This window comes from Onthophagus taurus, chromosome 1 (genome assembly GCF_036711975.1).
Source record: "Onthophagus taurus isolate NC chromosome 1, IU_Otau_3.0, whole genome shotgun sequence".
NCBI classification, from domain to species: domain Eukaryota; kingdom Metazoa; phylum Arthropoda; class Insecta; order Coleoptera; family Scarabaeidae; genus Onthophagus; species Onthophagus taurus.
This window is the reverse complement of record NC_091966.1, coordinates 5,237,269-5,265,065: the sequence shown is the minus strand read 5'-3', so window position 1 is coordinate 5,265,065 and position 27,797 is coordinate 5,237,269. Positions and strand designations below refer to the sequence as shown.

The following is a 27,797-nucleotide window of genomic DNA, read 5'->3' as shown; positions in this document are numbered from 1 at the left end:
ACATTGAACCAAACAAGATTATTTCATAACAAAGTTTCAGTCTAGTCATCACCATTATCTAGGTATAAAATAAAAACATCAACAAAATGTCAAAATTGATTATTTACATTAACGAATTTACTCTATTCAAAAACTATAAGCGATACATACAAATTTTGTAATTAAAAATTGTTCATATTGAGCCACAAAAACATTCTTTATAAGAAAGTTCCAGCTTAGCTATCTACATTTTCTAGAAATAAAACGAAAATCTACAAAATGTCAAATTTGATGTTTTACGTTATAGAATCTGTCACTACTCAAAAATTATAAGCGATAGACAAAAATCTTGTGATTAAAGATTGTTGACATTGGACCAAACAAGATTATTTCATAACAAAGTTTTAGTCTAGTTATCATTATTATCTAGATATAAAGTAAAAACATCAACAAAATGTCACAATTGATTATTTACATTAAAGAATTTACTCTATTCAAAAACTATAAGTGATACATAAAAATTTTGTAATTGAAAATTGTTCATATTGAGCCACAAAAACATTGTTTATAAGAAAGTTTCAGCTTAGCTATCACTATTTAATAGAAATAAAGCGAAAATCTACAAACTGTCAAATTTGATGGTTTACGTTACAGAATCTGTCACTACTAAAAATTATAAGCGATAGATAAAAATCTTGTGATTAAAAGTTGTTGATGTTGGACCAAACAAGATTGTTTCATAACAAAGTTTCAGCCTAGTTATTACCATTATCTAGCTATAAAGTAAAAATCAACAAAATGTCAAAATTGATTGTTTACATTAATGAATATACTCTATTCAAAAACTATAAGCGATAGATACAAATTTTGTAATTAAAAATTGTTCACATTGAGCCACAACTAACATTCTTTATAATAAAGTTCCAGCTTAGTTATCTACATTTTCTAGAAATAAAGCGAAAATCTACAAAATGTCAAATTTGATGTTTTACGTTATAGAATCTGTCACTACTCAAAAATTATAAGCGATAAATAAAAATCTTGTGATTAAAGATTGTTGATATTGGACCAAACAAGATTATTTCATAACAAAGTTTTAGTCTAGTTATCATTATTATCTAGGTATAAAGTAAAAACATCAACAAAATGTCACAATTGATTATTTATATTAACGAATTTATTCTATTCAAAAACTATAAGCGATACATAAAAACTTTGTAATTAAAAATTGTTCATATTGAGCCACAAAAACATTCTTTATAAGAAAGTTCCAGCTTAGCTATCTACATTTTCTAGAAATAAAGCGAAAATCTACAAAAGGTCAAATTTGATGTTTTACGTTACAAAATCTGTCACCACTCAAAAATTATAAGCGATAGATAAAAATCTTGTGATTAAAGATTGTTGACATTGAACCAAACAAGATTATTTCATAACAGACTTTCAGCTTAGCTATAACCGTTATCTAGATATGAAGTAAAAATCAACTAAAAGTTAACATTGATTGTTAACATTAAAGAAGTTACTTTATTCAAAAACTATAAGCGACAGATAAAAATGTTGTAATTAAAAATTGTTCATATTGATCTAGAAGAACATTCGTTATAAGAAAGTTTCAGCTTAGCTATCACTATTTAATAGAAATAAAGCGAAAATCTAGAAAATGTCAAATTGATGCTTTATGTTACAGAATCTGTCATCACTCAAAAGCTATAAGCGATAGATACAAATTTTATACTTAAAAGTTATTTATATTAAACCAGAAAAACATTCTTTATAAGAACGTATCAACTTAGCTATCACCACTTTTTAGAAATATAGCGAAAATCTACAAAATGTCAAATTTGATGGTTTAGGTTACAGAATCTGTTATCACTCAAAAACTATAAGTGATAGATAAAAAGTTTGTGTGTAAAAATTGTTGATATTCAACCAAACAAGATTATTTTATAACAAAGTTTCAACCTAGTTATCACTATTATCTAGATATAAAGGAAAAATCAACAAAATGTGAAAATTGATTATTTACATTAAAGAATTTACTCTATTCAAAAACTATTAGCGATAGATAAAAATTTTCTAATTAAAAATTGTTGGTATTGAGTCAAATAAAGTTATTTCATGACTAAGTTCCAGCCTAGATATCATGATTTTCGAGGTATAAAGTAAAAATCTCCAAAATGTCAAAAATGATTATTAACTCAAAAACAATAAACGATAGATAATACTTTTGTGATTAAAAAGTTTTAATAGAAAACATAAATTTCTAATCACCACCATTAAAAGGTACTTCAATGTATGTCTTTCAAAAACTATGATTTAGCCAACTTTTGGATCCATCGTTTCGTGAAATGTAGTTACAATTGATATTCAATTTGATTTTGAAAAATTTGCCATTGTAATTCTAAAATAAACATTTTACATTTTACCTCTTCGGCAGGAAAAGTGTTCCCGCATAGTTTAAATTCCAACGAATTTCCAGAAAGAGACAAAAACGAAAATAGAGGTCCTAAACTAACAAAAAGGCAAAAGAAAGAAAAACAGCTGGGGAATTTTTCACATTGTGTGTTTACACACCTAGTACGACCCTGGAGAGGTAAAAGGAATTCTTATTATCGTCCCCGATGGTTCAATCTGAAGAATTTCGCCGGTATTTGTTGGTGATTTCATCTCGTTTATTATAGCACGAAATTAAATTAAATTCTTTTAGAAACTCGAAAGATAAATTATTTTGAGTTTTTGTCTTAACTTATATTGCTCTTTATTTCCCGAGATTCCAACGTTTTATTTATCTTACCCCGAATCCAGGACGCAAAATTCCCGAGGGAAAGCCTATTTTTTTCCTCTCAAATTCAGTTTACGATCCAACATAATATAATATTGACGAATCGAATGAGTTATTGCATGCGCTCAGATCGCGACGATACACAAGAATTTATTTGATTGCCATTCTACGAGAATTTATTTGGTTATATACGGATTCGTGGAAATTTATTACTTCCTCTCGGGAAGTAAATGAACGTAAAAGTTTTATTCCGTTAGAACACTGAGGGTTGTTACAAGTTTCCGTGTGTCTACTACGAAATGTGATTACTTTGTTGCAATGGGTTACTTTGTTATTGTGATTACACCGGGAAAAGTTATTATTGTGAAATAAATTACTTGTATCTTCTGACATAAAGCAAATATTAATACAATGTGCTAATATTGTCGTCCTGGTGTTGACATGCACAACAAAATTACGATTCCAGTTTCTTTTCTCATTTTTTATTTAGACGAAACGAGGACGGTAAACTTAAATTTATGGCGCAGTTAATTATGAGTTTGCAGTGTGCACCCGGCTGTTGTAGACTTTTGTGTCGCTACTTAGTTTTGTTGCTCAGTACTCTCGTAAAAAGTGAGCTTTAAATTCGGAATTATTTTTTGTTGTCATTCATTTTCCGGAAGTTACACAAAAAGAAGGAACGCGAAAGCGCAAAGATATAAACGCTCTGGGGAACTTTCCATCAGACTTATAAGTCAACCAGATGTGCTTCTCCTGCTGGTGGGTGCAAAGTTAAAGAATTTGTAGCATCCCCTTTGGGGATTCTAACCTATGTAAAGAATAAACGGCTCAAGAAGTCTAAAGCGACATATTTTTATTGTTGTGTTCCCTTCCCGTGGGTTCTTTTAACCTCAATCCTGAATAACTTTATAAATCTCAGAGTTTATATCGCTCATAAAAGCTGGTAGAATTGAAAAGAATGTTCTCAATTTTATCAATCAACTTTCTAAGTATTATTTCAATATTAGTTATTGAATGTTTCGAACTAAATAGTAACAGGTGGAGAATTCCCAGCTTTTGTTCCGTTGGTAATTATCGAGAAGTGACTAATTGACATTCAGAGTTTCGATCGGAGTTCAATCGACTCGAAACGGGACACAGATTCAATGTTCGACGATTATTTATAGCCACGGGGTGGAAATGGCAAATTTATACTGTCTATCTCTGTAGATGCCATTACTTCTCGTTGGCTTCTAGGCGGTTTTCCAATAATTCTCTCAGGAAAACATTTAAAGTTACTTTCAAGGAATCGACTTGAAATTTATTTCATCTTGACAAACTTGCGTCGGTTCATGCTGATGAGATTAATATTATAATGTTATCTTTAAAACGGTTAAATGAAACATTTTGAGGTTATAAAAGAACGTTGCGGAAGTGTTATACAAACTTTAAAGTTTCCGAGTTGAATAGTTTCGTTACTAAACATTTTTGAAAACCGCATTCTTAAAATTAACGTTTATTGGTATTAGGAGTAAAAAAAATTGTTTGCTCCAAAACGGTTAGAAAATAAGAAATGAAACTTTTTGAGGTTATAAAGGAATGTTTAAAGTTAGGTTATACAAAATATTAAGTTTCCGAGATGAATAGTTTTTTTAAAAATCGTCGCTTTGAAATTGACGTTTCTTGCTGTTACTATTAAAGATAAAATAAATTTTCTTCAAAACGGTTAGAAAATAAGAAATGAAACTTTTTGAGGTAATAAAGGAATGTTTAAAGTTAGGTCATATATCATATTAAGTTTCCGAGATGAATAGTTTTTTTAATAAATATTTTTGAAAATCGTCGATTTTAAATTGATGTTGCTTGGTGTTACAATTAAAGATAAAACAAGTTTTCTCCAAAACGGTTAGAAAATAAGAATTGAAACTTTTTGAGGTTATAAAGGAATGTTTAAAGTTAGGTCATACAAAATATTAAGTTTCCGAGATGAATAATTTTTTTAACAAATATTTTTAAAAACCGTCGTTTTGAAATTGACGTTTCTTGATGTTAATATTAAAGGTAAAATAAATTTTCTTCAAAACGGTTAGAAAATAAGAAGTGAAACTTTTTGAGGTTATAAAGGAATGTTTAAAGTTAGGTCATACAAAATATTAAGTTTCCGAGATGAATAGTTTTTTTAACAAATATTTTTAAAAATCGTCGATTTAAAATTGCCGTTTCTTGATGTTACTATTAAATATAAAATAAATTTTCTCCAAAACGATTAGAAAATAAGAAATGAAACTTTTTGAAGTTATAAAGGAATGTTTAAAGTTAGGTCCTACAAAATATTAAGATTCCGAGATGAACAGCTTTTTAACAAATATTTTTAAAAACCATCGTTTTGAAATTGACGTTTCTTGATGTTACTATTAAAGATAAAATAAGTTTTCTCCAAAACGGTTAGTAAATAAGAAATGAAACTTTTTGAGATTATAAATGAATGTTTAAAGTTAGGTCATACAAAATATTAAGTTTCCGCGATGAACAGTTTTTTTAACAAATATTTTTAAAAACCGTCGTTTTGAAATTGACTTTTGATTGTTACTATTAAAGATAAAATAAGTTTTCTCGAAAACGGTTAGAAAATAAGAAATGAAACTTTTTGAGGTTATAAACGAACGTTTGAAGTTACATTATACCAAATTGAAAGTTTACAAGGTGAACCATTTGTTTAGTATGAATTATTAAAAATCGCTGATTTAAATGGTATTATATGTGTAGTCAAAGCCAAACGTTTAGGAGGTTTGGTAGAGTTTTCGATTAATAATTATTATTAAAATTAGGCAATCCACACTATTATAGACAACAGTGATCAAATTAATGATTATCTTATGGCTCACTTATGCGAGCAATATCCTAGGAAGTTTCAAGATTATCTTAGATTATCTATAAGATTATCTCCACTCTCTTAGATATCCTCTACTATATTGGTACTTTCAGTCGAGCACAAATTAATATAATTATGGAAAGTAGTTATTAGCATCTGTGATATCGCAAGGAGTGCCTAAAGGACTTTATTCTGATCTTTTTTGCAGTAATATACTTGTTTTGAGAGATTCTTGATGGAGAGTTCTTTTCTAATCTTTTGATAGCCCTAGAGTTTCTAGAGCTCTGTTGAAGGTATCTCTAGTAACCATAGACATAGTTGGGTTGAAGGGAGGAATTCCAAGAACTCAGTAATTAAGTACTTTTATTTTTCTCGTTGAGCAATACCATATGTTAAGTTATACCTATACATATACAGATTCATACCGTGTTGCAAAACCTGACATAATTCTATTCGTTGGTGCGTTTAAATTTTGCCCATGTAGTCAACATAGTTAAAGTCTACTACTAAAGTCAGCTACTAAAATTTCATGGTTTTCCAGTCGGTTTAGTTTTCTTCATCTTTATTGTTCAGTTTTATATCTTTAGGTCTGTTGAATTTTGAATTCGTAGCCGAAATGTGTCTTACATTGAGGTCTTATATATAATCTAGAGTGCGTATATGGTGGTGGTGGGGGTAATCAGAAAGTCAGACATGTTGGATGTACCGACCTGAACTTAGCTATAGTTTCAAGTCTCTATTGTACCTACAATTATAACCTCACAATTCTCATAAATAGATTGTTATTTGTATTAAAATTTTATTTTTGTTGAAAGTTTTCGAATTCTTTTTGTTACACATTTTTTTTATAATTTGGTAGGTTGGAAGATTATTTACAACAGTCCATAAAATGTTTCTGGTTAGTTGACTTGAAATTAACAATGACGTTCAAGTAAAGTTTAGTATTAAGGAATGTTCAGTTCTTTTAAAATAAACTAACAATTGTTTATAAGCAAAAGGTTAACGTGATCAATCAGAATTGTTTTAAATATTTTCTTCTTAGTTTATGTTAATTATAAGGGTTATTGTTAAAAATTATTAAGTTCTTTTAAAATATTATATAATTAATAATTATTTATTAATAAAAAATTAATGTATTTTGTTTTGGTAATTATTTTCTATCTTTCCAGTTTATAATAATGTAAATTCTTGCATAACTATATATAACTATATATAAGAATTTCGAATTTCCCGCTAAGTTGGTACATCTAATATGGCGACCTTTCTGGCTTCATTTTAGGCGTGGTGGAGACAACAGCATACGCACTCTAGATTATATATAAGATCTCAATGGTGTCTTATTATTCCAGCTATACTTCCATGTTTTTGGTGGTGTTCCTGGCGTTTCATGTTTTGGATTGTAACTTGATTTCTTTCATCCTCTTCACACGATCATATTATCCTCTTCTTTCTTCTGTCTTATAGAATAGGCAAGTTATATACGTTTTTGTCTTGCTGTCCATTCACATGTATTGATTTGCTCAATCTCTCTTAAGCACACTAATAGTCTGCGTCTAATAAAAAGGTCGCTTTATTGATCTAACACTTCATGTACCTAATTGCAATATAAAGACTTTTGTTTTATTGTTCGACATAGTCATGTTCAGTTGTTATTTAGTTTACGCGATAGAATTTAAAGAGCAGTATTAACATTTTTCGTTTCTGCCATATTTGCTCATCGTCTGCGTAGCATATCATACTGACTTTATTCTTGCTGGTTCTATAGCGAGAGATTCTACGGAGATCAAAATAGGGTAATAAAATCAACTTAGTTCTTCAATTGTGTTTTTCTTCTTAGTACTTTAAAGCTTATTAGGTAATTTTCTTTTCTGCTATTTTTCATTGATTGTTATTTTCTCTGCTGTTTCATAATCCTCTATTTTAGTTAGCTCTTCATCACTATATGATTGTTGGAAATAACTGTCACATATTTCTGGCGGGATGTCTTTACGGGCTATTCCTGCTTCTCTCTTCAGCAGTTTCCATATTTTCTCTTGTGCTTCGAATAGATCGTAGTCCATGTCACTGATAAATTTGCTCCAGTACTCTCTTTTAACAATCTTCACTCATGAGTTAACTCTATACTTACAAATATGTTTGAAGTAACACTAGTAACTTTCGGTTTAAGTCGTGCGTCTTTTGAAAAAATGTTAGACGTTTCGGAAGCCATGTTGCAACCTTCTTCAAAAACAAGATCGAAGTAACCTCATCGTTCTTTCTTCTTTACATTCCAATTTGTTTATCAGTTATCTTTTACCTATAAATATCACTTATACTCTCATCACATGGAAACGTTCTGTGTTTGAATTCTTTTACGAATTTCTGTAAAGCCATCAACTGCCTTAATGAACGAAATGTCACGGTTTTATTCTGAATTTCATGAAAATGTAGATTAGGCATTAGCATATGGCAAAGATGACAACCTGACAGAAGGATTTATGATATATTTCGTTCACTACGCAACTTGGGTTCCTTCCTCCCAACTTATCCTAGTCACAGATTTTATTATGCTTTTACATATCACCATCTGAACTACCCAAATATTGTTTTTCTGGATTCTAGCTTGAGTGATGACTTTTAATAGTCTTCATTCTTGAGTTAACCCTAATTCCTAATCTACATATATATAGTACGTTGGTCTTCTATTGGGGAGATTCTTTGCTGTATACAAGGTTTAATTTGTTGCTAGCAACTAATCTCATACATAAAATCACCTCACTCCATCAACATTAAAAAGTGCTTTTCTGCTATAATAGCTGCATCTACTTTCTTGTCTTCAATAGGTCTATCTAAGAGCGCTGTAACTTTATAATAGTTGTATATATCAGTTTAATCTTCTTATACCTTCACTAATTTTTGATCAGAACCCATATTTTGTACGCTGTTGATGTCTGTATCACGCTCTATGATAAACTTGGCAATATCCTTTATCAAGTTCTCTTTCCTATTTCACTTTCTTCTATTGGTTTTGTCATCATCTATTGGTTCAATATTACTTAGTTAGGTTTACTCTCTAAAGTGTATCGCAATTTATTCAATTTATACATGATGAAGAAGATATAACGACCAAAATTAACGAAATAACTACGAAGAAAATAACTATGACGAAGAAGGTTAAGCAATAATTGATATTTTTTGTTAAGAATCTTTAAAATAAACCTATACTCTCCCCTTTTTTCAGAATTACTATAAATTGCGCAATAAATTAGATTAAATAAGACATCCGTTGGAGAAAAAGAAATGAAACGGAAAACGATTCCTCCCACTGAACTCTGAATTAGTTTACGTTCTCTTTTCTTATTTCCCCCTGAAATCTCGACGTCGACATCAAACGAATCTTTCCAATACCACCACAACAAAAACGTTTCGAACGAAATTCAAGAAATACTAAAAGAATTCATAATAAAATTGATTACTTTTTAACGTTACATTCAATTCTACAATATGTTTTAACGCTAAATACATTACTATTGAAGTATATAGGTCGTGTTCTACAGTTACTATTAGGTTCAGGTTAATGTTGGTTTATTGGATAATAATTTATTAAAGGAAATTGGATTGGAAATGTTGTATTACAAACATTAAAGGAAATCAATTAGCATTAATTATTAAAACTTTGTATAGTAGTAAATTTAAATTAAAAAAATACTTGAACTGGAAGTAATAAGTAAATTCGCGGCTTCATTACGAATTAACAAACTGCGAGGAACTTTTTAACAAGCACTCAATTACATTCCTCTGAGCTAGACGTAAGTCAAAAAGCGTTTTTAGAAATAATGCTTCGAGTTAGGATCTGTCACGAACAGCAAAACTCCACCTTTATTTTGCAAAAATAAATAGTATAAAAATATTAAAAAGAACAAAGAATTCTTTCCGAAGGAAAAGAAAATAAAATTGGAGTTATAATTGAATACGTGCATAAAGAGGATTTAAAAATTTTAATTTTTACAATAATTTTATAGCTTTATAAAAGTTTTTTTTAAGCCCCATTCTAAATTTGGTAACAAAAGCTTTTTAATTAAGCTTAATTAAGAGGGTTAACACCCTTGGACAGTTTATAATAACTTCCTCTTGACTTCAGCGACATTTTAAACTGAACGATTGTTTCCATAAAGAGGGAAATTTCAGGATCAAAAGCCACCAAAGTCATTTATCAGGACTTCAAAGGTTATCGCATTAACACCACCACGTTAAAAGCTCCCATTTCAAAGCTAAATCGGGGGGTAAGTGAGGAAATTTTTTTTCTATAGGGGCTTTGAGGCAAACTTAATTTGATTTTGATTGGGAACAAAGAAGAACTAAAAGGTTAAAACTTTAAACATGAAGGCTTTCACTTTTAATTGAAAATGAAATTAAAATTTTATTTTCGATTTGTTGAGAAGGTTTTATTACATTAGTACACGAATTAATGCTGTGTTTGTTTCAATTTCGTGCGCCGTCAACAGGTGCTTGGAAATATTCCAAGTCTATTTTTCACTTTACCCATTAACCTAGTTAATCGTCGGTAGTAGGTTAAATGCATGTCCCTACGACTGATGCTTTCGTTGTAATTAATTTTTCCTTTAATAATGAATGAAACTACACAAACTTTATAATTATTATTTAGTTTAAACTTATTTTCAAAAAAATAAACAAGATTTCTTTTATGTCTTTCAGCGCTGAAAGGATCTTTGTAACTTTTTATTACCTCCACCAAATTTACGACTCCTTTTATGAATATTAGTTTTTTTTTTCGTTTTGGTTTTTCAACACAACGTTGTTTTGGAAAAGAAAACGTTTTAGAATTTTATTATTCGATTTATTTGTTAAAAAAAAACGCAGAAAAAGTTTTATAATTTGTCGAATGCTCTTTTCGTTTTATTTATCCCGCCCTGAATTGTGAGAGCAATTTTTGGCACAAAATAATGAAAGAACGAATAACACAAATATTCTCGTTTGTGCCAATGAAAAAATTAAATCGAGGTAGGACACATTAAAAAAGGATGCCAGTAGACGGCGGACGGTTTTTACGAAATCAAAATTTATTGTGTTATTTTTAAGAGTCGAGGTGAGGTGAATAATAAAACTTTTACGTTAAAAACAGAATTCAAACTCAAATTATACTTAATTATCTCTTTATTATATTTAAAACAGATTTCCTATCAATGAGATGATGTTGACATCTCCTGAAATAATTGGAACTTTGAAAAATGATTTATACCACCAAACTTGTCGTTCGATCTTATATAAAGTCACCAAAGTTGGGGGTTTTATCTTTACACATAACCGAGGATAAAATGTTCCAACATAATCGTGTACATTTAAGATAAGAAAGTTATAAAAGTGAATTTTGAAAAATGATGCCTCCTAAGCTAGTCGAGGTATTGAAAAAAGGTTTACACCATTAAATGTGTTATTCAATTCTGTCCAAAATCACCAACTTTGGTATATTTATCATTACCTATAACCTAGTAAGGAATTTTTGAATCTAAGTGTGGAAAACGTGTATTTTTGAAATTTTAATTTTTTTAAGATTAACTTTAAAAAATGATATCTCATAAACTAGTTGAGGTATTGAAGAATGGTTTACACCATTAAATTTGTTGTTCAATTCTACTTAAAACTGCTTAGTTTGGTATTTGTATCATTACCTATAATCCAGTAAGAAATTTTTGAGTCTAAGCGTGTAAAACATGTATATCTAAAATAGGAAATTTTGGAAAATCAACTTTAGAAAATGATACCTCCTAAACTAGGCGATTTATTAAAAAAAGGTTGCACTGTACTGTATTACTGATAATTGAATCAGCAGAGGGAAATCTGCATACCTGGCATTCGTGGATATGCACTCTGCGTTTGATGAGGTCTTAAGGCAAGAGGTCTGGAAAGCACTAGAGAAAAAAGGGACTTGCCCCCAACTGATGCAGGCATTACCAATATTATTTATCCCTAACGTTGTTCTTCATCAGTTTTAGTACTTCCGTTATAGTTGATTTTATAAAGAAAAATTGTCCAATTTTGATATTTTGTGAATTATGCTATATCACTAGAAACTGGTGATAGATAAATATGAAATAAGTATGGATTATGATTTCGTCAACCATTAGGAATATTTTTTATCCCTTACGTTTTTCTTCATCAGTTTTAGTACTGAAGTTATAGTTCATTAAATTAAGGAAAATCGTCCAATTTTCACCTTTTGTGATTTATGCTATATCACTAGAAACTGGTGATAGATAAATGTGAAATAAGTATGGATTATGATTTCTTCAACCATTAGGAATATTTTTTATCCCTAACGTTTTTCTTCATCAGTTTTAGTACTGAAGTTATAGTTCATTTTATTAAGGAAAATCGTCCAATTTTCACCTTTTGTGATTTATGCTATGTCACTAGAAACTGGTGATAGATAAATGTGAAATAAGTATGGATTATGATTTCTTCAAACATTAGGAATATTTTTTATCCCAAATGTTTTTCTCCATCAGTTTTAGTATTGAAGTTATAGTTGATTTTATTAAGAAAAATAGTCCAATTTTGGAATTTGGTGATTTATGCAATATCATTAGAAACCGATGATAGATAAATATGAAATAAGTATGGATTATGATTTCTTGCTGCATTAGGAATATTTTTTATTCATAATGTCTTTCTCTATAAGTTTTTGTACTTACGTTATAGTTGATTCTATTAAGAAAAATAGTCCAATTTTGATATTTTGTGATTTATGCTATATCACTAGAAACTGGTGATAGATAAATATGAAGTAAGTATGGATTATGATTTCTGCAACCATTAGGAATATTTTTTATCCCTGACGTTTTTCTCCATCAGTTTTAGTATTGAAGTTATAGTCGATTTTATTAAGAAAAATAGTCCAATTTTGACATTTGGTGATTTATGCTATATCATTAGAAACCGATGATAGATAAATATGAAATAAGTATGGATTATGATTGCTTCAACCATTAGGAATATTTTTTATCCCTAACGTTTTTCTCCATCAGTTTTAGTATTGAAGTTATAGTCGATTTTATTAAGAAAAATAGTCCAATTTTGACATTTGGTAATTTATGCTATATCATTAGAAACTGGTGATAGATAAATATGAAATAAGTATGGATTATGATTTCTTCAACCATTAGGAATATTTTTTATCCTTAACGTTTTTCTCCATCAGTTTTAGTATTGAAGTTATAGTCGATTTTATTAAGAAAAATAGTCCAATTTTGACATTTTGTGAATTATGCTATATCACTAGAAACTGGTGATAGATAAATATGAAATAAGTATGGATTATGATTTCTTCAATCATTAGGAATATTTTTTATCCCTAACGTTTTTCTCCATCAGTTTTAGTATTGAAGTTATAGTTGATTTTATTAAGAAAAATAGTCCAATTTTGGAATTTGGTGATTTATGCTATATCATTAGAAATTGATGATAGATAAATATGAAATAAGTATGGATTATGATTTCTTCAACCATTAGGAACATTTTTTATCCCAAACGTTTTTTTTCATCTGTTTTAGTGTTGAAGTTATAGATGATTTTATTAAGAAAAATACTCCAATTTTGAAAATTGGTGATTTATGCTATATCATTAGAAACCGATGATAGATAAATATGAAATAAGTATGAATTATGATTTCTTCAAACATTAGGAATATTTTTTATCCTAAACGTTTTTCTCCATCAGTTTTAGTATTGAAGTTATAGTGATTTTATTAAGAAAAATAGTCCAATTTTGGAATTTGGTGATTTATGCTATATCATTAGAAACCGATGATAGATAAATATGAAATAAGTATGGATTATGATTTCTTCAACCATTAGGAATATTTTTTATCCCAAACGTTTTTCTCCATCCGTTTTAGTGTTGAAGTTATAGTTGATTTTATTAAGAAAATAGTCCAATTTTAAAATTTGGTGATTTATGCTATATCACTAGAAACTGGTGATAGATAAATATGAAATAAGTATGGCTTATGATTTCTTCAAACATTAGGAATATTTTTTATCCCAAACGCTTTTCTCCATTAGTTTTAGTATTGAAGTCATAGTTTATTTTATTAAGAAAAATAGTCCAATTTTGAAATTTGGTGATTTATGCTATATCATTAGAAACCGATGATAGATAAACATGAAATAAGTATGGATTATGATTGACCATTAAATATGTTGTTCAATTCTACTTAAAACTGCTTAGTGTGGTACTTGCATCATTACCTATAATTCAGTAAGAAATTTTTGAATCTAAGCGTATAAAACGTGTATATCTAAAATTGGAAATTTATGAAGATCAACTTTAAAACATGATGCCTCCAAAACTAGACGATTTATTAAAAAACGGTTTCTACCATTAAATGTGTTGTTCAATTCGCTATAAAATTACCGACATTGGTATTTAAATTATTACCCATAACCTAATAAGAAATTTTTGAATCTAAGCGTGCTAAACATGACAGTTAAAGGATACAAAGCGTGTCTATCTAAAATTAGAAATCTTTCTGCACTGTGTTACTGATAACTGGATCAGGAAAATTTGCATACCTGGCTTTCGTGGATATGCACTCTGCGTTTGATGAGGTCTCAAGGTCTGAAAAGCACTAGAGAAGAAAGGGACTCGCCACCAACTGTTACAGTCCATCTGGTTCATTGGTGAGGTTTAATGAGAACGACACTTTATCCCCATTGCTATTTGTAGCTTTTATGGATAAAGTAGTGAAGATATGCAAGTGAAAAACAGAAACTTCGGCGGTCGGCATGCTCAACCTCAAACAGATTATGTGCCAGGCTTGGATATATTCAGATGACAAGGTTTAGTCGTGTGGTCAGAAACTCTAAAGGAGGAGGGCATGATGTTGAACAAAATGTAAAATTAAGTTATGATGGTGAAGAGAACAGAGGAACAGGTGGATAACATTTCCATTAAATGTGATGCCCCCCCCCCCACCAGGTCAACAGCTATCAATATCTAAATACCGTCCAAATGAAATTCCTCCACAGGGTTGCAGAAAAGACACGAGGGGACAAAGTATGAAACAGCCATATTCGAGAAGAGTTCAATATGCAGCCGGTGGAGAGAATGATTGAGATAATTGATAGACAGCAGTCATAGCGCATGGCAGGCTACTCATACGAAGACATACAATAACATGGGAAAAGACAGTAAGGCAGATTCCGGCCAGCTGAGGGAAGACTATGTAGCAGCTCAATGGTCTTGCTGGGGAGAAGGAAGCTTTAAAAGATGGATCGGAGGTCATCCCCCCGCGCCACGATAGGGGCACGCTGGAGAAGAGAAAGAAGAAGACGAAACTTACTAAATTTGATATTTTCATCATTACCCATAACCTGTAAGAAATTTTTTAACCTAAGCCTGCAAAGCGTGTACATCTAAAATTATAAATTTTTTAAAATTAACTTTAATAATTGATATCTCTTAAACTAATCGAGGGATTGAAGAATGGTTTTTACCTTTAGATGTGTTATTTAATTCTATAAAAACCTACTAAGTTTGATATTTTCATCATTGCCCATAACCTAGTAAAAATGTTTTTAAGCCTGCAAAGCGGATACATTTAAAATAAAATTTTTTTTAACATAACTTTAAATATTGATATCTCTTAAACTAATCGAGGGATTGAAGAATGGTTTTTACCCTTAAATGTGTTATTTAATTTTATATAAACCTACTAAATTTGCTATTTCCACCATTGCCCATAACCTAGTAAGAAATGTTTGAACCTAAGCTTGCAAAGCGTGTACATTTAAAATTAGAAAGATTTTAAGATAAGTTTAAAAATTGATATCTCTGAAACTAATCGAAGGATTAAAGAATGGTTTTCACCCTTAAATGTGTTATTTAATTCTATATAATCTTACTTAATTTGATATTGCCATCATTAATCATAACCTAGTAAGAAATGTTTGAACTTAAGCCTGCAAAGCGTGTACATTTAAAATAAAAAAAATTATAAGATAACTTTAAAAATTGATATCTCTTAAACTAATCGAGGCATTAAAGAATGGTTTTCACCCTTAGATGTGTTATTAAATTCTATATAAGCCTACTAAGTTTAATAATTTCATCATTGCCTATAACCTAGTAAGAAATGTTTGAACCTAAGCCTGCAAAGCGTGTACATTTAAAATAAAACTTTTTTTAAGATAACTTTAATAATCGATATCTCTTAAATTAATCGAGGGATTGAAGAATAGTTTTCACCGTTAGATGTATTATTTAATTCTAAATAAACCTACTAAATATGATAACCCATAACCTAATAAAAAAAATTTGAACCTAAACCTGCAAAGCATGTCTATCTAAAATTAGAATTAGAAAAAAAATTTGAAATTAGAACTAATCGAGGGATTTAAGAACAGTTTACTCCACTAAATTTGTTATTTAATTCCATAAAAACTCACCAAGTTTGATATTTTAATTATTACACATAGCCAAAAAAGAAAATTTTTAATCTAATCCTGCATAAAATAATATATTCATAGAGAATTTATTGGATGTGTTGCAAATTTCGTATCATACTTATTTATTTCAGATCCAGTCAAAGCTACGAAACTGCTTCTCTTCATATATTTGATCTGTATGTTTGATATTGCAACTTGAGTATTCAAAGGCATTCGATGTAATATATCATAATATTTTGGTATCAATTTATTCTCGAATCAGTGCACTTCTTATAATGTATTAAATAAAAATATGTTCTCTATAAAACAATAAATTCGCTACAATTATTTTTCAAATTTAATTTGATAATCATAATTGTCTTTATTACATTAAAGTTAATTATTAAGGTTTAAATGATTTAAGTTTTAATTTAACCCTGAATATTAATACATGTTCAATATCCATAACGTTTCATAAATGAATGCGGTTGAGAATAAATGAAGTAATCCAATTTCCGTTCAAACGAACGCGATTTTACATAAATTTATAGTAACATTACAGTATGTATGTATTCAGTATGCGTATTTCATGCTGTACCTCTTCAACACCAGTATATTTTCATTCAAAAGCAACAACTTTGATGCTTAGTTTTACGTATGTGTGTTTATACTCGGAGAGTACATAGCATCCGAAAATTATTTCAGTGTGAAACGAACCGGGAGTCATCAATTTTTGTGTTCTTTTTTTCAATGTTTATTTTTACGATTTGATTTTTTTTTGAAATGAACAAATAGACTATGTGAAATGTTTTTATTTAATTAATGAAAATTTCTATAAAATCTTGACGGGTTAAATTAAAATGTCGAAGCAAAACAAATTAATTTTAAATCATTCTAACAAAAAAATCCTCAAATACCCGGAACATGGTTTTCATTTTTATTTTACCTTTTTTATTTACTTTATTTGAACCATTATTTTTATTTGGGTTTATGTAGGTCGTGCTAAATCCCACCCCGTCGGTTGGTCCTAATTATTGCCTACAGCGTCGTAGTACGAGAGGAAAAAGAAAATCGACAATGGTCGCGGCGTAATTAATTTATTTGTAATTCTGTTTTTTTTTCCGGAAAATCCAATACCCTATTTTCGTACGAAATTTTCTTCCCTTTTCCTTTACATCCAATCTATAAATATTACAATCTATATCCTCTCCTTCAGATACGAAGCAAACCATTGCAAAAGTTTCCTCTAAACACCAAACTTCATTAGTTTAAACAGAAGTAACTTGTGATCCACCCGGTCGAAAGGTTTACTAAAATCCGTATAAACTGAATCAACTTGACAAGAATATAGGGTATATTCAAGCAAGTTACACTCGACCGAGCCACCAGCAAAAAAAACCATGTTATCTACAATTGATTTTAGACTTAAGGGCAAAGAATAGACGTGCATAAACTACTTTCTCAAACACATTCCCAAATGCTGGCAAAATAGATATGGGGCGGTAATCAGATATAACACCACGGTCCCCTGATTTAAAAATGGGAAGAACAAAAGCCCGCTTCCACAATGAAGGAAAGACACCCATTATTAATGAAGCATTAAATAATATTTTATAAAGAAAAATCGTCCAATTTTGAAATTTGATGATTTATGCTATATCATTAGAAACCGATGATAGATAAATATGAAATAAAAATGGATTATGATTTCTTGATGCATTAGGAATATTTTTTGTTCATAACATCTTTCTATATCAGTTTTAGTACTTAGGTTATAGTTGATTTTATTAAGAAAAATTGTCTAATTTTGACATTTTGTGATTTATACTATATCACTAGAAACTGGTGATAGATAAATATGAAATAAGTATGGATTATGATTTCTTCAATCATTAGGAATATTTTATATCCCTAACGTTTTTCTCCATCAGTTTTAGTACTGAAGTTATAGTTGATTTTATTAAGAAAAATCGACCAATTTTGATACTTTGTGATTTATGGTATATCACTAGAAACTGGTGATAGATAAATATGAAATAAGTATGGATTATGATTTTTTCAACCATTAGGAATATTTTTTATCCCTAACGTTTTTCTCCATCAGTTTTAGTACTGAAGTTATAGTTGATTTTATTAAGAAAAATCGACCAATTTTGATACTTTGTGATTTATGGTATATCACTAGAAGCTGGTGATAGATAAATATGAAATAAGTACGGATTATGATTTCTTCAAACATTAGGAATATTTTTTATCCCTAACGTTTTTCTCCATGAATTTTAATACTGAAGTTATAGTTGATTTTATTAAGAAAAATAGGTCAATTTTGAAATTTTGTGATTTATGCTATATCATTAGAAACCGATGATAGATAAATATGAAATAAGTATGGATTATGATTTTTTCAAACATTAGGAATATCTTTTATCCTAAACGTTTTTGTCCATCAGTTTTAGTATTGAAGTTATAGTTGATTTTATTAAGAATATAGTCCAATTTTAAAATTTGGTGATTTATGCTATATCACTAGAAACTGGTGATAGATAAATATGAAATAAGTACGGATTATGATTTCTTCAAACATTAGGAATATTTTTTATCCCTAACGTTTTTCTCCATGAATTTTAATACTGAAGTTATAGTTGATTTTATTAAGAAAAGTGGTGAAATTTTGACATTTTGTAATTTATACTATATCACTAGAAACTGGTCATAGATAAATATGAAATAAGTATGGATTATGATTTCTTCAACCATTAGGAATATTTTTTATCCCTAACGTTTTTCTCCATCAGTTTTAGTATTGAAGTTATAGTTGATTTTATTAAGAAAAATAGTCCAATTTTGAAATTTGGTGATTTATACTATATCATTAGAAACCGATGATAGATAAATATGAAATAAGTATGGATTATGATTTCTTCAACCATTAGGAATATTTTTTATCCCTAACGTTTTTCTCCATCAGTTTTAGTATTGAAGTTATAGTTGATTTTATTAAGAAAAATAGTCCAATTTTGAAATTTGGTTATTTATGCTATATCATTAGAAACCGATGATAGATAAATATGAAATAAGTATGGATTATGGTTTCTTGATGCATTAGGAATATTTTTTGTTCATAACATCTTTCTCCATCAGTTTTAGTACTTAGGTTATAGTTGATTTTATTAAGAAAAGTGGTGAAATTTTGACATTTTGTAATTTATACTATATCACTAGAAACTGGTCATAGATAAATATGAAATAAGTATGGATTATGATTTCTTTAACCATTAGGAATATTTTTTATCCCTAACGTTTTTCTCCATCAGTTTTAGTATTGAAGTTATAGTTGATTTTATTAAGAAAAATAGGCCAATTTTGAAATTTGGTTATTTATGCTATATCATTAGAAACCGATGATAGATAAATATGAAATAAAAATGGATTATGGTTTCTTGATGCATTAGGAATATTTTTTGTTCATAACATCTTTCTCCATCAGTTTTAGTACTTAGGTTATAGTTGATTTTATTAAGAAAAGTGGTCCAATTTTGACATTTTGTAATTTATACTATATCACTAGAAACTGGTCATAGATAAATATGAAATAAGTATGGATTATGATTTCTTCAACCATTAGGAATATTTTTTATCCCTAACGTTTTTCTTCATCAGTTTTAGTATTGAAGTTATAGTTGATTTTATTAAGAAAAATAGTCCAATTTTGAAATTTGGTGATTTATACTATATCATTAGAAACCGATGATAGATAAATATGAAATAAGTATGGATTATGATTTCTTCAACCATTAGGAATATTTTTTATCCCTAACGTTTTTCTCCATCAGTTTTAGTATTGAAGTTATAGTTGATATTATTAAGAAAAATAGTCCAATTTTGAAATTTGGTTATTTGTGCTATATCATTAGAAACCGATGATAGATAAATATGAAATAAAAATGGATTATGGTTTCTTGATGCATTAGGAATATTTTTTGTTCATAACATCGTTCTCCATCAGTTTTAGTACTTAGGTTATAGTTGATTTTATTAAGAAGTGGTCCAATTTTGACATTTTGTAATTTATACTATATCACTAGAAACTGGTCATAGATAAATATGAAATAAGTATGGATTATGATTTCTTCAACCATTAGGAATATTTTTTATCCCTAACGTTTTTCTCCATCAGTTTTAGTATTGAAGTTATAGTTGATATTATTAAGAAAAATAGTCCAATTTTGATATTTGGTTATTTATGCTATATCATTAGAAACCGATGATAGATAAATATGAAATAAGTATGGATTATGATTTCTTGATGCATTAGGAATATTTTTTGTTCATCACATCTTTCTCCATCAGTTTTAGTACTTAGGTTATAGTTGATTTTATTAAGAAAAGTGGTCCAATTTTGACATTTTGTAATTTATACTATATCACTAGAAACTAGTCATAGATAAATATGAAATAAGTATGGATTATGATTTCTTCAACCATTAGGAATATTTTTTATCCCTAACGTTTTTCTCCATCAGTTTTAGTATTGAAGTTATAGTTGATTTTATTAAGAAAAATAGTTCAATTTTGAAATTTGGTGATTTATACTATATCATTAGAAACCGATGATAGATAAATATGAAATAAGTATGGATTATGATTTCTTGATGCATTGGAATATTTTTTGTTCATCACATCTTTCTCCATCAGTTTTAGTTCTCACGTTATACTTAACTTTATAAAGAAAAATCGTCCTATTTGCTATATCATTAGAAACCGATGATAGATAAATATGAAATAAGTATGGATTCTGATTTCTTGATGCATTAAGAACATTTTTTATTCATAACGTCTTTCCCCATCAGTTTTAATACTTAAGTTATAGTTAATTTTATTACGAAAAATAGTCCAATTTTGACATTTTGGGTAGTTATGCTACATCATTAGGAACAGAGGAACAATTATAACATGTATTTGGAACTATTACTTTTTAGGAGCAAGAACATATTGTACCTGTTCCCCAAAAAGACTAGTTTATAACAACTCTACTAGCTGTAGTGTTAAAGTTTCGCAACATTAATTAACACCATAGGTCGATGCTTTCACCTATAAACGCAGTGGTAGTTGAGTTGAAGCGACAATAAAAACGAAACTCGATGAAGGTTATCGAGAGAAAATGTACTTGTGATGGGTTATCGATTTTACCTTGTGACTGTAATTGCTAACGGCACGAGAATACACTTCATTATAACCTCAAAGGTACAAAAACAGACACAATAAACTGCTTAGATAGGTAAAGAGATACTGAAATGATCGATAATGAATCAAAATTTTAAAAAAAATTAAAATTCTTTTAACGAATTCAATCTACAAATATTGAAGTACAAATTGGAATTTTTAACGACTTCAACTTTAATTGCAACATTATAAGTACAGCATATTTTTTTATTTACTTTTTCCTTATTAAACCCCGTGCAAATAAAAAACAACGATATCCGATGTTATTAAAATGTTAATTACCAAGGCACGATGAGGATTTTTATCAGTGTTTAATATGCCGCAATGAGTTAAAACGAAAAGAGTACTTTTATATACTATATTATAAAATATTCAACTTAATTGCACGCAAAACTATCGCAAAAGTTTTAAAATGTAACACTGTTTAGAACGAACAATGTTTTAACTAGAAAAGGTATCATAAAGATAATATAAAAAGTTTACTTTTCAAGAGAGAACCCAAAAAAATGTGCTTCAGGCTAAATGGTTAATAATGTAAATATTCAAATTACATTATAAGGGTGCTGCATAAATTAGCCACATGAATGTTCCCTCTTCCAAAATTAATTCCTAGTTAAACTTCTCAAAGAGCAATTCTGGAGCCTACTGGCAGGTAGTACGCCTAAAGGGTAATTGTAATTAACTGACACACTCCTTTGAACAGCACTCAACACAAAGCCGCTTATAAAAATATTTAACTCTGTCCGTTTTAACAATCAATAATAAACCAATTTCTCAAAACAATATTCCCGATGAAACGCGCTTTTGAAAGAATTGAACGTGAGTCATCTATTTATAACCAAGTTGTTTATTTAAATAGGTCATATTTTTACTTTTAATAATATCCTGTAATCAAATTCGTTATTTTAAGAGGTCAAAAAGGAGTTATTTTTAGAAAATTTTGTATCTATTTATATGATTATATCGAATAGAAATGCAAAGATGAAACTTTTTTCATTATGTTAATTAAGAAATAAGAAAAATATAATTTTGAGTAGTACTAAAAAATTACTTTAAGAAATAAGAGGTATCATCATTCTTGCGTACTCCAACGTGATCTAGTCGAGATGGACATCCACAAACTTTAAAGAAGTTAAATTAACTAGAGTAGCTTAGACTCAACTTTTAATACGGCTTACAATCTTAAAGAATCTTCTAAAACGTAGAGGAGAGTTAAAAAACGTTATGTTTTTCTGTAGATTTTTCTCAATATTATGATTAATTAAAACACGTTGATAGTTTTAATTGTTATGGTTCCAATTTGTTATTTATTTGTTTTATTTCTATCTTTATCAAAGTGTTTGAAAATTTCTTATAAGTGTTTATCATTCCCAAAGTGGTGCAGCTCTGAGATTTAAAAAAAAAAGAATGTTTGAAGCTAATCGTGCACTAAGCGAATTTTTAAAATTCGTAATTTTTAAAATTTATAAGATGAGTTTAAAACAATATATATCTCACGAACTATCGGAGATATTGACGAAAGATATGTACTATTAAATTTGTTGTTCAATTCTACGTAAATACACCAATTTTGGTATTTCTATTGTTACATATAACCTAGAAAGAGATTTTTTAACCTAACCATGCAAAAAAAGTATGTCTAAAATAAGACATTTCTTAAGATGAACTTTAAAAAGCGATATCTCATAAACTAATGAAGATATTTAAAAATGGTTTTCATTATTAAATTTGTTATTCAATTTTACATAAATAGACCAAGTTTGATGTTTTTATCGCTACACATAACCCAGGTAGAATTGTTTTTAACCTAACCGTGCAAAAAATGTATGTCTAAAATTAGACATTTAAGATCAACTTTAAAAGACGATATCTCATAAACTAATGAAGATATTTAAAAACGGTTTGCACCATTAAATTTGCCATTTAATTTTACATAAGAAGACCAGATTTGGTGTTTCCATCATTGCACATAACCTAGGAAAAAAATTTTAAGCTAGCCGTGCAAAAAGGGTATATCAAAAATGAGAAATTTTTAAGTTGAACTTTAAAAGATTAGATATTATAAACTAATGGAGATATTAAAAAACGCTTTGTACTCTTCAATTTGTTATTCAATTTTACATAAATAGACCAGGTTTGGTGCTTCCATCATTGCACATAACCTAGAAAAAAAATTTTTAAGCTAGCCGTGCAAAAAGGGTATATCAAAAATGAGAAATTTTTAAGTTGAACTTTAAAAGATTAGATATTATAAACTAATGGAGATATTAAAAAACGGTTTGTACTATTCAATTTGTTATTCAATTTTACATAAATAGACCAGGTTTGGTGTTTCCATCATTGCACATAACCTAGGAAAAAATTTTGTAAGCTAGCCGTGCAAAAAGGGTATATCTAAAATGAGAAATTTTTAAGTTGAACTTTAAAAGATGAGATATCATAAACTAAGGGAGATATTTAAAAACGGTTTGCACCATTAAATTTGTTATTCAATTTTATATAAATAGACCAGGTTTGGTGTTTCCATCATTACACATAACTGAGGAAAAAAGTTTTTAATCTAACCGTTAACAAAAAGTTTACATCTACGGAAGGCATTTTAAAGAATAATATCTTCTTGAATTAATAGAGGTGTTCAAAAAAAGGGGTCCATCGTTCAATTTGTTATTTAATTTTAAACAAGCCCATCAAGTTGGGTTCTTAGTTCCTTAAAATATTTTAGACAAGAATTTTTGAACCCGACACCCTATTTATCTCTTAAAAGTTCTTGTCACTGCCTATTATTTAATACTTTTATTTATCGAAAATTGTTCCTGATATCCTGCCACAGCGTTATTCGCTTCCCACAAGAACTATCTCATCATTTTTCACACTGCTGTCCTTCTTCAAAATCTTTTCCATCATCTACTAATAGTAACCTTGACCTTCGGCGATCTTATTTACTGCATATCGCAACATACTGACCAGATCTACTTCAATATCTTTCTCAATATTGAAAGAAATCATGGTATAAATGATGTTGAAAAAAGGAAGTAATGATGTTAAAAACATCAGAAAGGATATTGAGAAATAATAGAGATTATCACAAGGAGAATGCTGGTAGATGACGAGGAAGATCATTAATAATTCACATTAGGAATTATGTTGAGGCATGTCAGGAAGAATTTTGATGCTATAGAAGACCAAAAACGACATCTAGAGATATGAAGGAGGTTGGTGATAAATTATGGAAAAATGTTGAGGAATATTATGGAATACTAGGGATCATGTTGAAGATGTCGAGGTTAAATACAAATATGAAAGACAATATTGGCAGATCGTGGAGACAATATTAAGAAAGGTTAAGAATGTGTTGAAAGATATCAGGGATCATTGTGAAAAACGATGTTGAGAGATGCTGTAGAGAATGTTTTAGAAGGCTAAGCACGATATTGAAGATATTAGCGATAATATTGAGATTGGCTGATGTTAAAAAAAATTCAGGGTCAATGTTTAGAGATATCAATATTGATAGATGGCAAGAACCTATTGAAGAATTCAGTGATTTCTATTAGAGGATATCGGGAAATATTAGGACTATGTTTAATGACATTATTGTGTACATTGATGGAGAAAATGATGAGGTTGGCCAGCATAATATTAAGATATGTTATGGAGTATGTTGGAATATGTCAAGAACAACATTAACAATATTGGAGAATGTTAAGGACGATGTTACGAAATATCAGGGTTAACATTGAGATTTATCAGAGACGAAGAATTTATTGATTAATATATTGAGTAAGGCAGTGATGATATGGGAGATACTCAGAACCATGTGAAATGAAGCGAAACATTTTATAAAATGCAACAGATAATGTTGATGAGATAAGGAACGGTATTGGAATAAATTAAGGATGATGTGGAGAAATACAAGGAATAATGTTTAGTGAGATCAATGTGGACACCTTTGTATGCAATAAAGTTATCTTGTTTGCTGCGAAATGTAAGATGTATCTAAAGTTAAGGATAATTCAGGATTATGATATAAATACATAATAGTTTGATGAATAACTAAAAACAGAAACCATTTTTCGAAAATTAACTCATCGTAACTCAAAAACTAAAAGCGATGGAGAAAAACTTTTTATATATAAAACCTTAGTAATGGGCCATAAAAACTAGATCCATAACAAGATTGAACCCAATTATTATCATTTTTTATTTATAAGCTCTAAACCGATTAAACCTCAAAATTGTTGATTTTCGAAAATTAACTCAATTATAACTCAAAAACTAAAAGCGATGGGGAAATACTTTTTATACATAATACCTTAGTAAAGGGCCATAAACACTAAATCCATAACAAGATTGAACCCAATTATTACCATTTTTTATTTATAAGCTCTAAATCGATTCAACATCAAATTTGTTGATTTTAGAAAATTAACTCAATCATAACTCAAAAACTAAAAGCGATGGGGAAATACTTTTTATACATAAAACCTTAGTAATGGGCGATAAAGACTAGATCCATAACAAGATTGAACCCAATTATTACCATTTTTTATTTATAAGCTCTAAATCGATTAAAATCAAAATTGTTGATTTTCGAAAATTAACTCAATCATACCTCAAAAACTAAAAGCGATGGAGAAACCTTTTTATACATAAAACCTTAGTAATGGGCCATAAAGACTAGATCCATAACAAGATTGAGCCCAATTGTTACTATTTTTTATTTATAAGCTCTAAATCGATTAAACATCAAAATTGTTGATTTTCGAAAATTAACTCATCGTAACTCAAAAACTAAAAGCGATGGAGAAAAACTTTTTATACATAAAACCTTAGTAATGGACCATAAAGACTAAATCCATAACAAGATTGAACCCAATTATTACTATTTTTTATTTATAAGCTCTAAATCGATTAAACATCAAAATTGTTGATTTTCGAAAATTAACTCAATTATAACTCAAAAACTAAAAGCGATGGGGAAATACTTTTTATACATAAAACCTTAGTAATGGGCCATAAAGACTAAATCCATAACAAGATTGAACCCAATTATTACCATTTTTTATTTATAAGCTCTAAATCGATTAAACATCAAAATTGTTGATTTTCGAAAATTAACTCAATTATAACTCAAAAACTAAAAGCGACGGGGAAATACTTTTTATACATAAAACCTTAGTAATGGGCGATAAAGACTAGATCCATAACAAGATTGAACCCAATTATTACCATTTTTTATTTATAAGCTCTAAATCGATTAAACATCAAAATTGTTGATTTTCGAAAATTAACTCATCGTAACTCAAAAACTAAAAGCGATGGAGAAAAACTTTTTATACATAAAACCTTAGTAATGGACCATAAAGACTAGATCCATAAAAAGATTGAACCCAATTATTACCATTTTTTATTTATAAGCTCTAAATCGATTAAACATCAAAATTGTTGATTTTCGAAAATTAACTCAGTTATAACTCAAAAACTAAAAGCGATGGAGAAAAACTTTTTATACATAAAACCTTAGTAATGGACCATAAAGACTAAATCCATAACAAGATTGAACCCAATTATTACCATTTTTTATTTATAAGCTCTAAATCGATTAAACATCAAAATTGTTGATTTTCGAAAATTAACTCAGTTATAACTCAAAAACTAAACGCGATGGAGAAATACTTTTTATACATAAAACCTTAGTAATGGACCATAAAGACTAAATCCATAACAAGATTGAACCCAATTATTACCATTTTTTATTTATAAGCTCTAAATCGATTAAACATCAAAATTGTTGATTTTCGAAAATTAACTCAGTTATAACTCAAAAACTAAAAGCGATGGGGAAATACTTTTTATACATAAAACCTTAGTAATGGACCATAAAGACTAAATCCATAACAAGATTGAACCCAATTATTACCATTTTTTATTTATAAGCTCTAAATCGATTAAACATCAAAATTGTTGATTTTCGAAAATTAACTCTATTATAACTCAAAAACTAAAAGCGATGGGGAAATACTTTTTATACATAATACCTTAGTAATGGACCATAAAGACTAGATCCATAAAAAGATTGAACCCAATTATTACTACTTTTTATTTATAAGCTCTAAACCGATTAAACATCAAATTGTTGATTTTCGAAAATTAACTCAATCATAACTCAAAAACTAAAAGCGATGGAGAAACCTTTTTATACATAAAACCTTAGTAATGGGCCATAAAGACTAGATCCATAACAAGATTGAGCCCAATTGTTACTATTTTTTATTTATAAGCTCTAAATCGATTAAACATCAAAATTGTTGATTTTCGAAAATTAACTCAATTATAACTCATAAAATAAAAGCGATGGGGAAATACTTTTTATACATAAAACCTTAGTAGTGGGCCATAAAGACTCAATCCATAACAAGATTGAACTCAATTATTACCATTTTTTATTTATAAGCTCTAAATCAGTCGCAAAAAAATGATGAATCTGAAATATTTATATCTGGGCCTTAGAGCAAAAAAAAGGAAGGTTACTTT

At 28.7% G+C, this 27,797-nt stretch overlaps 1 protein-coding gene across 2 annotated transcripts in view; it reads right to left on the bottom strand.

Moving 5' to 3' along the window:
• The window catches only part of LOC111424772 (adenylate cyclase type 2-like), a 96,801-nt gene that overhangs the window by 46,438 nt on the left and 22,566 nt on the right, over nucleotides 1-27,797 (bottom strand). The gene's annotated exons all lie outside the window — the stretch shown is intronic.